General features: G+C 39.2%; 1 non-coding gene across 1 annotated transcript; it reads right to left on the reverse strand.

Moving 5' to 3' along the window:
* Positions 1-12941: 12941 nt before the first annotated feature.
* On the reverse strand, positions 12942-13048 carry LOC112731997 (small nucleolar RNA R71). Its single transcript, XR_003167740.1, has one exon. It is a non-coding gene; the product is annotated as a small nucleolar RNA R71 (small nucleolar RNA).
* Between the last annotated feature and the right edge of the window lie 5284 nt (positions 13049-18332).

Below are 18332 nucleotides of genomic sequence, written 5' to 3' on the forward strand. Positions count from 1 at the left end.
CCCAGGATGTCTACTTTCCAACGCAATTAAGAGCTGCCAATTGGGCTTCTGTAGCTCCAGAAAATTCACTTCGAGTGTAGGGAGGTCAGAATCCAACAGCATCTGCAGTACTTTTTCAGCCTTGAATCAGATTTTTGCTCAGGTCCCTCAATTTCAGCCAGAAAATATCTGAAATCACAGAAAAAACACAAATCATAGTAAAGTCAGAAGAATAATTTTTAATAAAAACTAATAAAAAATAATAAAAATAACTAAAAAAAAAAAAAAAAAAAATGAAAAATGTATAAAACCGTCATCAATAGCCACTGTCCTTAAACCTTGAGATAACAATGCACTCCATTGCATTCTATGTTTTTAGACTTATGCATAAACCTCCCCTACCCCAACGCCCTCCGATCATCAGCACCGACTCTTGTCTTAATTACATGGTCATGCTCCAATTCACACTGTCAACTCACTCACATCCAAAACTTGTGAAACCGTTTTGTTCTTGCATTTGAATCTCGCATAAAATATCTTCACCGATCACTAAATGTAGACCTCATCACTGTCAATGAAGTGGATGTCTTCGACACTGTTTTCCTCTTCATTAGATGGCAAGTATGTTAGGTTATCAATGTCTTCGCCACTGGTATCATGGTCACTATCCGTCTCATGTCCCTCTTGGCCTAATTCTACTCCACCGTCCTTATTCTCGCATTCGGCTTTAGCCGCAACCCTAGCTCCATCAGTCTTTTGTACGTTCCCTTCAAACACCACTAAATCCAGACCACCACCTAAAGGTTCCTCACTCTTGCTGCCTACAGTTTTTCCCCTCACGTACAGAAAACCGACCTCCGAAAACCCCTCGGCATCCCCAACCTCATGCACCACAAACAGATCAACAAAGCCTATCCTCCCTGCTATGGTACATATTTCAATTGCCTCTGTGTCACCTGTCAACAGCTTCAACTGACTCTCATAATCATCCGCAGTTGGGTCTTTGTACCATAACGTGGCGATGGTGAACTTCAAGTATCCAAGCTGCCTCAGCTTCTCGTATGCCTCAAACACACTCAACCGATCACCGTCAATGTCTTCCACGACTGTAGATTGACCCTTCAAGTACTTGAGCACACCATTCTCATATCCAAATGCCCCACCATGATGCACCCGCATGTTGAAGAGTGCCATCTCCTTCCCGAACAACCCTATTAATCAACACAGGGCGTTAGTAAACCAACTAACAACAACAACAACTATAATCAATTTAAACCCTAGCCTTCCACACACCTTTGCACGATCCACATTAAACCCTAAACTGGTTATGTCCATCAACAAATGAGAAATTGCATTCAAATAATGCTTACCTCGCCAAGGGCTTTCAGTAGGAACAAAGCCAAGTCAACAATGCAGGAAGTTTCCCGGCAACCTCGCTCGAGCTACCAACACTGACGAACAGATTTTTGCTAGTAAAGACACAATAAATTCTCGTTACTAGTATAGTTTCTAAACCAACAAAGAATCCTTTCGTACAAAAACTTGTTTGTCACTTAAGCAAACCCAATAAAAATAATAACCGAAGTATTCAAACCTCGAGTCATCTCTCAAGGAATTGCAGGGATGTGTAGTTATTATTGGTTATGGAAAAGTATATTTTTGGGTTTTTGAAGGTTTGAACAAGGTATGAGAATTAGACGTCCTATCCTAGTTATCCTTATCAATCATGATGAGAATTGTTCATTGCTCCCACTTAGTTAACCCTTACTAAATAAAGTAAAGTCAAGTGGACTAACCAATTTGATTCCTCAAGTCCTAGTCAACTCCTAAGGAAAGACTAGCTTTAGAGGTATCCAAATCAACCAGTAACCTTCAATTATCAATTAACAAAGGAGTTTGATAACTCAAGAGTCTCCAATTACTCAACCAAAGCCAAGGATCATAAAAAGGTAATTTAAAACCCTCCAAGCATTTTATTAAACACTTGGAAGGCATAACATAGAAACATAGAAAAGTAATAGGGAATGTAAAATCCAAACAACCAATTGAAAGCATCAATAACATAAAAACAATCATAAATCTGAAATACCTCAAATTGCATTAAATATAAATTCAATTCTAACATGAAAGGTTCATAAACCAAATTGGGGAAATAAGTAAACTAACAAGAGAAATAGATAAGCTAAAGTTCTAGAACTAATAAAAGTAGAGAAGAAACTAAATTAAAGGAACATTAAACCTGAAATTGAGAAGAAGTAATCTTAAAACTAAGAGAAATCCTAAAACCTAGAGAGAGGAGAGAGCCTCTCTCTAGAAAACTACATCTAAAACCTAAAATTATGAATGAATGTGAAGTGTGAATGAATGGATGGATTCTCCCACTCTGTAGCCTCTAATCTGTGTTTTCTGGGCCGAAAACTGGGTCAAAAACAGCCCAGAAATTGCTCCCCAGCGATTTCTGATAGGTTCAGCACATGGCTCTATCACGCGTACGCGTCGTCCACGCACACACGTGGATTGAACTTTTGCCAGGTCACGGGTACGCGTGATCCACGCATGCGCGTCGCCTAACAGCGTGGCAACTATGGCAAATTATATATCATTTCGAAGCCTCGGATGTTAGATTTCCAATGCAACTAGAACCGCCTCATGTGGACCTCTGTAGCTCATGTTATGGTCAGTTAAGTATGAAGAGGTTAGGCTGGACAGCTTAGCAATTCCTTCAATTTCTTGTATTCCTTCCACTTTTGCATGCTTCCTTTCCATCCTCTAAGCCATTCCTGCCCTATAAACCCTGAAATCACTTAACACACATATCAAGGCATCAAATGGTAATAAGAGAGGATTAAAGATAGCAAATTTAGGGCCAAAGAAGCATGTTTTCAATCATAGCATAAAATTAGGAAGGAAAATATAAAACCATGCAATTTATATGAATAAGTGTGAGTTTAGTGGATAAAATCCACTCAATTAAGTACAAGATGTACCACGAAATAGTGGTGCATCAAATCTCTCCACACTTAAACATTAGCAAGTCCTCATGCTAAGCTCAAGGAGATAGAAAGAATGAATGTTGGAAAGTAAGACTCATGAGATGCAGCCTGTGAATGCAACTATATGCTAAGATGTGTCTATCTACTTGGTTAAAAGTAAATAAGTTCTCCAAGACAAACATAAATCAAATTTCACTAATTCAAATCACAGAATAAAGAATAATTAAACTTGTAAGAAGATAGCTCATGAAAGCAGGGAACATAGAATCAAGCATTGAACCCTCACTGGTAGTATATATGCACTCTAATCACCCAAGTGTCTAGGGTCAATTCACTCTACTCTCCTCTAGTCATGCTTTCTAGACTTTGTTCTTCATCTAACCAATCAACAAATATTTAGTATACCAATGCAAACATCATGAGGTCTTTTCAAGGTTATAATGGGCTAAGGTAAGGGTGAGGATATATGTATGGCCAAGTGAGCTATAATATGAATCTTTGACTAACCTAAGCTCTTACCTAACACACATACACACTCTCTATACACTTCTAAAATCATGCCTAGCTACCCATAATTCCCACTTTTGCATCACATACTCATGTACTAAATTTTTCTTTAATTTTATCACATATGCATTGATCTTTTATTAAGCTTAACATTGGGATAATTTTGTCCCCTTATTTATTTATTTATTTATTTGAATATTTTTGGTTTTTTTTATCATAAAAGAAAACATAACATATCAGTGCACATGAGTTTTTTATTTTATTTCTCGTCTCACATGAGCATGCACCCAAATTATAAATATTTTGTCAATGAATCGCTGTACACTTTTATCAACCCAAGTTCTCACAGTTTTCCACACTTAATTAATACACAATCTCTAACTTAAGCTAACCAAAGATTCACTTGGGGTATTTAATTATTTTTTCCGCTTAAGACTAGTGAATGTGGTAAAATATAGAACAAAAGGGGATTAAAAGGCTCAAAGTGGCAAACAAGGTTGATTGAAGGGGTAGGCTATTTGGGATAAGTGAGCTAAGAACAAATGATGGCCTCAATTATATGCAAGCATGTAAATACACTAAACAATGGACATATAGAATGAAACAAAGCAAAGATTGCAATCATAGGGAAGAAACACACAAGAATAAAATATTATGGTTAAATAATGTAACCATGTAATTAAGCTCAAAATCTCACTGGGTTGTGTGTTCTTAGTTATAATTCATGTTCAGTATTATAGTCTTCAACAAGTTTAACAAAAATTTTTTAATCAAGTAGTGAAATTTCATAAAATAGGGTCTTGAAAAGAAACTTATTACTTTAATCAAGTAGTGATAAAATATGCACAAAATCAAACAAACATGCAAATGCAACATCTAACAAATTAACATTAGTGTTTGAAAGAGGGAGTAACTAACCCAGGAAGTCGGTATCGATCTCCCCACACTTAAAGATAGCACTGTCCTCGGTGCATGCTAAGATGTGCAAGTGGACGGGTGGCTCCAACTGATGAGTTTCTCCAAAGATTGTGCAGATGGACTTGTCTGTCGCCTCATGTAAAAGTTTTCCATTTCCCTTTCTGGTGGCCATCCTGAAAGAAAAAGGGAAGAAAAGTAACCCAAAAATAAAGATAGAAAATAGAGAAAATATAGGTGGGTTAAAGCCAAATAATGAGGGTCTCAATTACATGGTAGCTACAACATGCAAGTGAGAAAATAGTAGAAGCACATGGCATATCAACTAAATAGCAAACAAGTTAAGAAGCACCCAAAATAATGCAAGAAAATGCAACAGTTGAGTAAGAAAAGTTTAACCCCAAAGTGAAAACAACAAATATAGAAAAGAAAAGGAGAAGAAATAATAAAGTTAGAATGCCATGAATGGGAGTATGCAAATGTAACAAATAGAAGAAAAGAAAGGGAATAAGGATGAGCGGAGAGGAGAAGAGAGTGAGAAAGGAGGATTAGAGAATAAGAAAGGGGAGAAAAATTGAGAGTGAATGGAATCTGAGACGCGACGCGTGAGCGTCGCCCACATGTACGCGTGGGTGTGCAGAAGAAGAGGTGACGCGTAAGCGTCGGTCACGCGTACGCGTGACATCTCGTCGTGCCAGACGCACGACAATAGCCTCCTTCCCGCGCAACTCTCTGTTCAAAACACTTTCTTACGCCGATTTTTCATCCACGCGTACGCGTTGCTGATGCTTACGTGTGGATTGGCAAAATTACAGGTGATGCGCACGCATTGCCCACACGTGCGCATGGGTTGGCTTGTGCGTCAGGCACCCTTCCAGCACACCTCTGACGTAACTCTCTATAACTTTTTACTGAGAGCTGAATTCGCATCGACGCGTATGCGTGGGTCACGCGTACGCGTCACATCCCCCTTTTTTTTGTATGTATGTATGAAGAATGCAGAATGCAGATGCAGATGATTATGCAGAAATTATAAATGCAAAACTTGTAAAAAATAAATAAAACTAGGAATAAAAAAGGAACGATCATACCATGGTGGGTTGTCTCCCACCTAGAACTTTTAGTTAAAGTCCTTAAGTTGGACATTTGGTGAGCTCCTTGTCATGGTGGCTTATGCTTGAACTCATCCAGGAATCCCCACCAGTGCTTGTAATTCCAATAGCCTCCGGGATCCCATACTAGTTGCATAAAACTTTCAAGCAAGTTAAAGCAAGCGACAAGGCCCCAAGAGTGTTGATTGCTATAATAAATTTCGAGATCCCAAACTTTGCTTTTGCACCCGTCTTCTTGTTGATCATCATTTTTCCACTTGGGTGGTGAGCAATCGGAATTCTCACTGAGATATCCAAACAACTTCCTAGACCCATTCAGTTGAGAATTATACCAACCCTTGTACTTCAATTTGGAGCATGCAACCATGTTGAACCTTGCATGACAATTCCTACCACTAACCATCTCCCTCTTACTCTTATAGCCACAAAGAGCTCTAAGTTGCCCATCCGTCTCAAGAAAAGCATACTCAAGTGGGTTAATTAAGCTTAGAGATGAAAGATTTACCCACTTGAATGAAGGAATGGGTGGTGATGGCTTTGGGGAAGAGGTCTCCAACAACTTTGGCAAGGTGATTTCCAGCTCCATTCCCTTGAGCTCTTCTTTGACAACTTCCACCTCTTGACAAGCTTCTGCAACAGTAACCTCTTCCTCTAGTTCAATGGGAGAGAGTTCAATTGTAGGTAGAAACTCATTTACTATTGAACTCATCTCATGATCAACAGCTTCCAAGTCTTCAACATCAAATTCAAACGTTTTGGAAGGAGGCGCTATGACTTGAGTTTTCCATGGAGGTTCTGCATCTCTTAAGTCTTCGACAACCTCTTCTTCTTTGATAGTTTCGGCTTTCTCCACTTGCTCTAGTACAAAATTAGACTCCTCCTTGATGCCTTCCCTTTCATGACAACTTTCCTCAAGGGTCTCTACTACCTTCATCTTTAGGGCCACCTCTAGCTTCTTGTGAAGTATGAATTCACGAAACCGATCCCTTCTCTCTTGTTCCAGGTCAGTAGCATAATTGGGATCATGTTGCCCTTGGATTGATGGATATGGGTATTCTTGCACGAAGGGTGGTGGTGCAGCAAAGCTTGAGGGTTGAATGTTGGAGGCAGAGGATTGGTCTATGCGGGATATAAGATTTTGGAGTTTAGAGGTGAGACCAATGAACCTAGGGATGAGTGTGGATTGAAGCTCCTGTTGTCCTTGACGAATAACACTATAGGAGGGTTCATTTGTTGGGAGAAATGGCTCATAATGGGAAGATGGTTCTTCTTGGTAAGGATATGGAGATGGTGAATATTGAGGTGGTGGTTCTGGGTATAGTTCATATGGTTCGTATGGTGGTTGGTGTGGTGGGCAAAGGTTAGGGTCATAAGGAGGTGAATAGTTATAGGTGGCTTGTAAGTATGGTGGTTCAAATCTATGTTGAGAAGGGAGTACGTAGGTATTTTGTGGTGGGTGTTGATTGTCACGAAGGGGTCCACCATAACCATTGTCTTGGTAAGCATCATAGAATGGTTGTTGATAATAGCTTGGAGGTGGTTGTTGCCAAGAGGGTTGATCAGATCCTTGTGGCTCCTCCCATCTTTGATTGTCCCATCCTTGATGCAAGCCTTCATTGTAATCTCCACTTCCTACAACATGATTATAACCAAACTCATAGCCAAAGGGGTGAGAATTCATGGTAACAAAACAAAATATAAAAAAAAAACTAATAAAAATTAAGCAACAAAGTACTAAAACTAACAAAAACTAACAAATAAGCAAAAAGCAAATATTTATAACAACCAATAATAAGGCACACGTTTGCAATTCTCCGGCAACGGCGCCATTTTGACGAACGGATTTTTGCTAGTAAAGAATTCACAATAAATTCTCGTTGGTAGTATAGTTTCTAAACCAACAAAGAATCCTTTTGTACAAAAACTTATTTGTCACTTAAGCAAACCCAATAAAAATAATAACCGAAGTATTCAAACCTCAGGTCGTCTCTCAAAGAATTGCAGGGAGATGTATTTATTATTGGTTATGGAAAAGTATATTTTTGGGTTTTTGAAAGGTTGAACAAGGAATGTAAATGATAAGAAAATAAACTAATAATTAAGTGAAGTCTTGTTAAGGTATGAGAATTAGACGTCCTATCCTAGTGATCCTTATCAATTGTGATGAGAATTGTTCATTGCTCCACTTAGTTAACCCTTACTAAATAAAGGAAAGTCAAGTGGACTAACCAATTTGATTCCTCAAGTCCTAGTCAACTCCTAAGGAAAGACTAGCTTTAGAGGTATCCAAATCAACCAGCAACCTTCAATTATCAATCAACAAAGGAGTTTGATAACTCAAGAGTCTCCATTACTCAACCAAAGCCAAGAATCATAAAAAGCTAATTTAAAACCCTCCCAAGCATTCTATCAAACACTTGGAAGGCATAACATAGAAACATAGAAAAGTAATAGGGAATGTAAAATCCAAACAACCAATTGAAAGCATCAATAACATAAAAACAATCATAAATCTGAAATACCTCAAATTGCATTAAATATAAATTCAATTCTAACATGAAAGGTTCATAAACCAAATTGGAGAAATAAGTAAACCAACAAGAGAAATAGATAAGCTAAAGTTCTAGAACTAATAAAAGTAGAGGAGAAACTAAATTAAAGAAATATTAAACCTGGAATTGAGAAGAAGTAATCCTAAAACTAAGAGAAATCCTAAAACCTAAAATTATGAATGAATGAATGTGAAGTGTGAAATGAATGGATGAATTCCCCCACTCTGTAATCTCTAATCTATGTTTTCTGGGCCAAAAACTGGGTCTAAAACAATCCAGAAATTGCCTCAGCAATATCTGATATGTCCAGCACGTAGCTCTGTTACACGTACGCGTCGTCCACACACACGCGTGGATTGAACTTTTGCCAGGTCATGCGTACCCGTGATCCACGCGTGTGCGTTGCCTAACAGCGTGGCAACTATGGCAAATTATCTATTATTTCGAAGCCCCGGATGTTAGCTTTCTAACGCAACTAAAACCACCTCATTTGGACCTCTGTGGCTCAAGTTATGGTCAGTTAAGTATGAAGAGGTCAGGCTGGACAGCTTAGCAATTCCTTCAATTTCTTGTATTCTTTCCACTTTTGCATGCTTCCTTTCCATCTTCTAAGCTATTCCTGCCCTATAAACCCTGAAATCACTTAACACACACATCAAGGCATCGAATGGTAATAAGAGAGGATTAAAGTTAGCAAATTTAGGGCCAAAGAAGCATGTTCTCAATCATAGCACAAAATTAGGAAAGAAAATGTAAAAACATGCAATTTATATGAATAAGTGTGAGTTTAGTGGATAAAATCCACTCAATTAAGTACAAGATGTACCACAAAATAGTGGTGCATCAAATGCCGGACAGTCCTCGCAGGAAGGTCTTCCAAGGGTTTCACACAATCGTTTCACACAAACGTTTCACTCTGCAATCCTATTCTCAGACAATGCCTTGCTTGGGGAAGGCAAAATGATTTTGCGGGAAGAAATAGCAACTAACAGGGACATTTTGGTCTTAAAAAATTATTTTTGGGCACAAAGGACGATTTTAAAATAAACTGTAACCTTTAGAACCATTTTGTTGCGAAAAAAGGCTAGGGACGAAATTAATTTTTGACCCCTACGTTAGAGACCAAAATCATACTTATCCCTTTTTTTCTTTTATTTTAGTGAATCAGCCTCTTGAAAATAGAAAAGTCAGAATAGAATTTCACCATAACCTTAAGAAAGGAAAAGAAAGTATGACGCAGTTCATTTTTCATATATATTCATAACAGTGTAAATTAAATTAAATTGTTTGATTCATGGGTTGCTTTAAATATAGGAATTCAAATAAATATAATTCTGCCTTACCATCTCACGCTAAAAAAGCAGTAAACTACGAACTACTTTGGAGTTGATATTAAATTATTAATTTAATAAGCAAGGCAACATAAGTACAAACTCACTAGTTTAAAGCAGTACATGTATGCACGTAGGATCGATCCCATAGTTCAGCAACTTCACACCAAGTTCACATTAAAAAGGTAGAAAGATGAAAACTAGCCATTCAACAAACAAAAAATTTTAAAATCAAACACTTTTAAAATACAAAATTCGTTGCAGCTCTAAATTAACAATTAATATTTTCAAAATTTAATTAAAAATATCACAAAGATTTAAAATAATAACTGAGAGTTTAGGCTTGATGCCAGGGCATTTTGGCCAGTTTCACTGACCTTTTCTTTACTGTTTTAGGGTAGTTTCATGCATTTTCTTAGGAAATAAGTAAGTTTTGGGTAGAATTTCACTTACATCTTGATTCAAGCAAACATTGTGAACTTTACATGATTTCATAAGAATTATGCAAGAATTGAATGACAAATTGGATGATGCATGTCTCATGATTTGGATTAGAACTTTGATGCACTCTATTGCTTGATTTCAGGACAAAGGAAGCAAGGAAGAACCACGTTAGCAGCCGCGTTAGTCTAACTAATGTAACTACTAACGTGAGATGGGAGCTAGCTTGCAACGTTAATGAGAAAAGTAATCGCCAATAACGTCCTCGAAGCCATCATAGCCCACGTTAAGAGTCACGTTAACTAAGTTAACGTGAACTCTAACGTGGAAGAAGAAAATGAAGCCAACGTTAGTGACACTCACCTTTGTCACTAACGTTGGACTAAGCTCATATTGGCCACATTAAGAGCCACGTTAACTCAGTTAACGTGGACTCTAACGTGGGGAAGCAAAAGAATGGCCAACGTTAGTGACACTCACCTTTGTCACTAACGTTGGACTAAGCCACTTTGAGCCACGTTAGTTGCCACATTAACTTAGTTAACGTGGAAGCTAACGTGGAGGGAGCAAGAATCGCCAACGTTAGTGACACTCACCTTTGTCACTAACGTTGGAATGAGCTACTATGAGCAACGTTAACTCCCGCGTTAACTTAGTTAATGTGGAAGCTAACGTGGATGAAAGAATGATGAGCCAACGTTAGTGACACTCATCTTTGTCACTAACGTTGGAGATGGCTATCACCACCACGTTAGAAGCCACGTTAACCTAGTTAACGTGAACTCTAACGTGGGAAGTAGGGGCGTTTTGAAACGTTAGTAACAAAGGTAAGTGTCACTAACGTTTTTGAAGATTTGGCAAGCCTACGTTAAAGGTCACGTTAGCCACACTAACGTGAACTCTAACGTAGGGGGAAGGGAGGATTCTCAACGTTATTGGAAAAATTAACTCCCAATAACGTGTGCGAAGGACCAAGAGGCAACATTAGTGGTCACGTTGGTACCACTAACATTGAAGTTAACGTGGATCATCCTTGGGTTAGGAACGTTAGTGAAAAAGGTGACTGCCACTAACGTTCTCGAACACACACTTTCACTTAACATTAACGCCACTAACGTCCTAAGCTAAAAGTCTCTGCCTACTTCACACTTTCTCTCTGCAAGTAAAGCTAAGCCCACTGAAGAGGATAACTGCTTCAAACTCAAGATCCAAAGGCCTATATCCAAGATTTGAAGAACCAACTAGAAGATCAGAAGAGTAGTATATATAGGGGTAGTTTTGAATCAAAAGGGGGGTTGGAAATTTGAGAACTACTCTGTGTATTTTACTTTCTCTGCAACTTTTAGTTTAATTCTCAGAATGTACTCTCCATCTATGCTTTTCATTCCTAGAGCTATGAACAACTAAACCCCTTTCATTGGGTTAGGGAGCTCTGTTGTAATTTGATGGATTAATATTAGTTTTCATTATTCTTCTTCTATCTTTTCTCTTGATTTTACTAGAAAGCTTTCAATCTTTATTCAATTGGGTAGTTATCTTAGAAAAGAAGCTATTCATACTTGGATCTCTTCGGAACTTTGGAAGAGGAATGAAGATATCATGCTATAAATGCTTTCTCATGTTGGACCAAATTGGGGTTTGGATGGATATAGTGACATATAATCCTACCAACACTTTGATTTGGAAATACATGTGGTATAATCAGTGACCATACTTCATATCTTCTCATGAGCAATTGACCAAGGAATTGGCTATTGATCAAGATTTGAGAGATTGAATTACCAAAAAATTGGAATTCGATCACTTAAGATTGCCAAGGAGATCAATGAATGCATTGATTGAGGAAGAGATGAAAATGAACTTGATCCGGAGAATGCAACATCTCCTAAGCACAATGAATTCCCCATTTCTGATCTTACCCATTCTCTATAAATTCTGCAATCTACTTTTATGAGCATCTTCCCCACTCCCATTTAAGATTTTGTAATTTACTTTCCGCTATTTACATTCAGCTTTTTATTTCCAACATTTACATTTTCTGCTATTTACTTTCCCGCCATTTAATTTTCTGCAAATATCAAATCCAATTCTGCTTAGTTCAACTAGAACATTCCTCTAATTAAATTTGCTTGACCAATCAATCCCTGTGGGATTCAACCTCACTCTATTGTGAGTTTTTACTTGACGATAATTCGGTATACTTGCCGAAGGAAAATTGTTGAGAGACAAGTTTTCGTGCATCAAGTTTATGGCGCCGTTGCTGGGGATTGATTTTGTATCAACAATGATTAATTGGAGGATAACTAGATTGAGCATTTTTCTTTTGTTTGATATAAAATTCTGTTTGAGTAATTTACTTTCAGTTTTAGTTATTTTCTCCCCTTTCCCCTACTTGTTTTTAGTTGTTTACAATTCAGTCCACTAACCAACTAACTGTTTGATATATTGCATCACTCACACTAACAACAATTCTAACAGAAATACTTTCTGCATCTATTTCCTTGCTTGTGCCTTGTTGGTTGTATGACAGGGAGAAGAAGCGGGACTTCAACTTCCTTTGATTCTGAACCTGAGAGGACCTTTCTTAGATTAAGGAGGGAAGCAAGAGGAAAATAAGTAGTTGGTTCGGAGGAAGAAGAGGAGTATTTTAAACCAAACATGGATGAAAATATGGAGAACCATCATGAAGAAGAGGCTCACAACCATGGCAGAGAAGGTCTAGCAAATCATGCTGGGCAGGAGAGAAGAGTTGTAGGCTCTTATATCAACCCAAACCCAGGAAACTGTGGGAGTAGCATTCAAAAGCCAACCATACATGCCAACAACTTTGAACTAAAACCACAGCTCATCACCCTTGTTCAGAATAACTGTTCGTTCGGAGGAGGTGTCCAAGAAGACCCCAACCAACATTTAACCACCTTCCTGAGGATATGTGATACTGTGAAGTCTAACGGTGTTCATCCTGACACCTATAGACTACTTCTGTTTCCCTTCTCGCTCAAGGACAAAGCATCTAAATGGCTGGAATCCTTTCCAAAGGAGAGTTTAGCAACCTGGGAAGACGTGGTGAACAAGTTCTTGGCAAGATTCTATCCTCCTCAACGGATCAACAGGTTGAGAACTGAGGTACAAACATTTAGGCAGTAGGATGGTGAGACTCTATATGAAGCATGTGAGAGGTTTAAAGACTTGACAAGAAGATGCCCGCCAGATATGTTCAATGAATGGGTACAGCGACACATTTTCTATGAAGGCCTCTCCTATGAATCAAAGAAGGCAATAGACCACTCATCCGGGGGATCTCTGAACAAAAAGAAGACCATTGAGGAGGCCATAGATGTCATTGAGACTGTAGCAGAGAATGACTACTTCTATGCTTCTGAAAGAGGCAACACTAGAGGAGTGATGGAGCTAAACAATGTGGATGCACTACTGGCCCAAAACAAGCTTATTACCAAGCAGCTGGCTGACCTCACCAAGAAGATGGAGAGGAACCAAGTAGTAGCAATCACCACCTTATCAACAACCCAAGAGGGGGTGAATGCAGAGGCAGAAGGTGAGCATGAACAAGCCAACTACATTGGAAACTTACCCAGGCAGACTCATGATCTATAATCTTAGACCTACAACCCTGGTTGGAGGAATCACCCAAACTTTGGGTGGGGAAATCAACAAGATCAAGGCCAAGATCAGAGACGTCACAACCCCAACAACCATGCAGCTCACCAACATTCCACACAGAGATCATATCAACACCACCCTAACAACACCTCTCCACATCCATACCAAAACCAAGATAACCCTTCTCATCCATCCAATCTCAACCCACCATCATCTGATGACAGACTCTCAAGGATTGAGACTCTACTTGAAGGCATATGCAAGGAGATTCAAGATAACAAGGTGTTCAAGGAGGAGGTGTGAGCCAATATCAAGAATCAGGGAGACACCATCAAGAGGCTGGAATTTCAAGTGGGATACCTCTCCGAGTAGATTCCCAAACCTACAGACAGCTTCCCAAGTGACACAGAGAAAAACCCGAGAGGTGAAGTAAAGAAAGTAAGATGGGAAGATTGCAAGATGGTCACTATAAGTGATAAGGAGACCGAGGACGAACCGAACAAACCATTAGAACAACCTGGAGATACATCAGCAGAGAAACAGAAAGAGGAGCACCAAGCACCCAAAATTTCACAGAAGGAGCTGATAAGACTCTATGCACCTTTTCCCCAATTACTCAATGGTGGTGTAGAGAAGAGAATATACTCAAGGTTTCTTGACATATTTGCATCTCTCCATGTAAATATACCATTCATCAAGGCCCTCCAACAAATGCCCTCATACATTAAGTATATGAAGGAGCTGCTGACCAGGAAAAGCTCACTCAAAGGAGGACAAACAATAGTGATGAATAAGGAGTGCAGTGCTCTCATTCAACCAGAGCTGCCTACAAAAAGGAAGGACCCAGGGAGTTTTCACATCCCCTGTGCCATAGGAGAAACAATGTTTGACAAAGGACTCTGTGATCTGGGAGCAAGCATCAACTTATTGCCTTTATCCCTTATGAAGAGGCTGCAAATCAATGAGCTGATGCCCACAGACATAGTCATCAGGCTGGCTGACAAAACTAAAAAACAACCAGTAGGAGTGGTTGAAAATGTGCTGGTGAAGGTTGGAAAATACTTCCTGCCCACAGACTTTGTCATATTGGACATGGAAGAGAGTCACCTCCACCCAATCATATTGGGAAGACCATTCCTAGCTACAGCTAGAGCACTTATAGATGTGGAGCGAGGGGAGCTAATTTTGAGGATCCATGATGAACAACTCACTTTCAATGTTTTCAAGCCCTCACAAGAAACAGATCAAGAGAACAAAGAACCAAGGAAAGACCATAGTGAAATACTGAAGGAAGAAACAAGCACTGAAGCACAACCAGCACATCTGGGAATCGCTTTGGGTGATGAACAAGAGAATCAGCAGCTGTCACAGCTAAAGGAAACTCAAGTGGAGCCAAAACCACCAGAATCATATGAGACCAGCAACAAAATCTCCCTAGGGAAAGAGACCACAAAGAGCAGGATAACAGCAAAAGAAACAAAGAAGAAAGTACTAAGGAGATGGAGGAATAAAAAGATCCCTACAGAAGATTTCTCTCCAGGGGATAAAGTGATCTCAGCTTACTTCCTAGATATCCCACCTCATCTCCCCACCATCCTAAGGTTTTCACCATCAACAAAGTTCTCTCTCTAGAACATGTGGAGATCATTGATGAAGCCAGTGGATATAGGTTTACTGCAAGAGGGGAAGATCTGAAGCATTACCAACCACCATGACAAAGGCAGAACGTCAAGCTAGTGACGCTAAAGAAGCGCTTCATGGGAGGCAACCCATGTTTTACCTGTTTTTAAAAGTAGTTAATAAAGCAAGGTTCAGGGATTTCAACTCAACTTGACATGCACTTGAATGAATCCTTTTGTGCAACATATAGTGAGGAATAAGTTTGGTGTTCAAGGCACACTAAGAGAACATAAATGTAACCCATATCATGTCACTCTTAGGGGCCTTGAACAAATCTTTTACACCACATGGCACCAAACTAAGTTTGGTGTTGCCAATGTTGCATACATGGATGTCGAGTTAGTCAGTTGGTGTGCACTCATGAACAGCACTTAGTAGTTAGAAACAAAAATTTTAAAAAGTAGTTATTCTTTTAATTTTGCCGCCACTTTCCACAAGTTTTCTTTTAATCACATTTCTTTTATTTTGTAGGAGAATTGATGGGACAGTTGAAGGGTTCGGCTACCACAAAAGGAGAGGACTGTACACGTGTCTCCAAGGGGATTGCATTGGGAATTGTTGCCATGCAACATTGGAAAAAAGAACAAGCTTGGAAACTGAACCAACACCATTATAAAGTTGATGATCTTTGTGCTCATTCCATGCAAAACCCCAACCGTCCATCAAACAACCACTTCATCAATCCACACCTTTCATTCACTCACCACTTCTTTATATAAGTGACCCTTGTTCCGTACCCCACCTTCACATTCCACTCTCACTCTTCACATCTATCATTTTCGGAACCCAACACCTTCACATAGCCAAAATCACTCATGGCTTCATCAAGCTTTAAGAGAAGAAAGGGAAAGGAGCCTATGGAGCAACGCCCTTTCGATGAAAAGAAATTTAGAACCTTTCACCATGCATTGTAGTACGGATGGATGGTTGATAAGGAGATCATTTATGAGCTGGGCTTTCAAGTCAGAAAAACTGAGTGCCCTGAAATCACAAAGAAGGTGGAAAAGAGAAGATGGGAGCTCCTCACTGACCCGGTCATTAGGGTAAATGCAAATCTTGTAAGAGAGTTCTATGCAAATGCGGTCCAATATGATAAGGCAGATGAGTCCTATACAAGTTTTGTAAGAGGAAAGACCGTGGATTTTAGTCCATGAGTGTCATGAGGGCATTAAAGCTACGGTTTATACCATTTGCATAAGAGAGCTATCATTCAAGAATTGATAACAGCCCCAATTATGACCAGATTGTGCAAGATATTTGTGTACCAGGAGCTGAATGGGTACGAAATTCCGAAAGGAAACCCAAGTTCATTAAGAGAGGAGACCTCACTCCTGAAGCAAAGGGGTGGTTCGAAATCGTAAGGAAATCCATCCTCCCCGCCGGGAACAACTTAGAGGTGAATCTCAAGAGAGCCACAATGGTGCACTGCATACTCAAAGGAGGAGAGATCAAAGAGTCATGAATCAGTAAGGAAGGCACTAGAGGATTGGAAGAAAGCGAGACTGGCACGGATTCGAGGAAACACAAGTAGACACAAAGAGGACAAGCAAGAGGGAGAGCATGGGCAATCCCATGATTAAAAGGTGGTGGAGTTCCCTTTTTAATCCATCTTTTCCAAGTTTTAAATAAGGAAAATCATGTATGAAATAGAACATGTTCCATGGTAGTCTAGGATTTTCAATTCTGTTTTTCATTGCTTAGGTCTATGCTTGCTAGTCTAAATGTCAATGATGCATCTTCACCTTGCTTACTTTTATGCTGGTATTCTTTCTAATCAAATAAAAAGAGAATGTTTGTTATAAAAGACCAGAGTGGAATCCATATTATGGAGTAAGTTCCTAATTTTGTGGTGTGGTAATAGATTAGCTAAGTTGGTTCACCAATAATGTAGGAAGACAACTATCTGTCCTGAATCATATGCTTGAAACACACCCCATGAGACTAGCTAAATAACAAGATCCTAATAAGAAAAAGGGGAAAAGAAAAATGAAAGTTGAAAAATAAAAGAAAAAGAGTAAGAAATAAGGCTAGACACCAATGGTTTGAATCTTGAGGCATGTGTCTGTGGTGCTCCTGTGTAAGGGATTTACTTGGATGAATAAGCTCTTAGGGGTGCCTTATCACTTGGTAACTTAGGTTAACTAACCCGGGATTATCAGCTGAAAGTCTACTATCAAGAGTAACCCTTGCTACAGAACACTTAGTAACCCAAAGAGGTGCTGGACACCAAGGTCTCAAGAAAGAAAATAAACAAAACATGTGCCTGTGGTGTGTATGTATGGGGGAAAGAGACTTGAGGGAGTAAGTCCTTAGAGGTGTCTTAACACCTAGCACCATGAACCAACTGGTTCGGGAGTGCTAGCTGAAAGCTTATCTTAAAGAGTCGCCCCTTCACAAAGCACTTAGCCTAAGAGCACAATCAAACCCTGAAAACAACAAAAGGATCAAGGAATAAAAGTCTCATAGGGTACAATCAAGTGAGTATTCCAGGACATGATAAAGGTCTGAAAGCCAGTGAAGGAATGAACCTAAGTTTCTATGCATGAAACCACCATAAAACCAAGGGCATGACTTCCACAATAATGACTCAGTTCTCTTGACATTTCATTCATCATTCTCTTGTTCCAGTACTTGCTTAGGGACAAGCAAGCTTTAAGTTTGGTGTTGTGATGCCAGGGTATTTTGGCCAGTTTCACTGACCTTTTCTTTACTGTTTTAGGGTAGTTTCATGCATTTTCTTAGGAAATAAGCAAGTTTTGGGTAGAATTTCACTTACATCTTGATTCAAGCAAATATTGTGCACTTTACATGATTCATGAGAATTATGCAAGAATTGAATGACAAATTGGATGATGCATGTCTCATGATTTGGATTAGAACTTTGATGCACTCTATTGCTTGATTTCAGGACAAAGGAAGCAAGGAAGAACCACGTTAGCAGCCACATTAGTCTAACTAACGTAACCACTAATGTGGGATGGGAGCTAGCTTGCAACGTTAATGAGAAAAGTAATCACCAATAACGTCCTCAAAGCCATCATAGCCCACGTTAAGAGTCACGTTAACTAAGTTAACGTGAACTCTAACGTGGAAGAAGAAAATGAAGCCAACGTTAGTGACACTCACCTTTGTCACTAACGTTGGACCAAGCTCATATTGGCCACGTTAAGAGCCACGTTAACTCAGTTAACGTGGACTCTA

This window comes from Arachis hypogaea, chromosome 12 (genome assembly GCF_003086295.3).
Source record: "Arachis hypogaea cultivar Tifrunner chromosome 12, arahy.Tifrunner.gnm2.J5K5, whole genome shotgun sequence".
Lineage (NCBI taxonomy): Eukaryota > Viridiplantae > Streptophyta > Magnoliopsida > Fabales > Fabaceae > Arachis > Arachis hypogaea.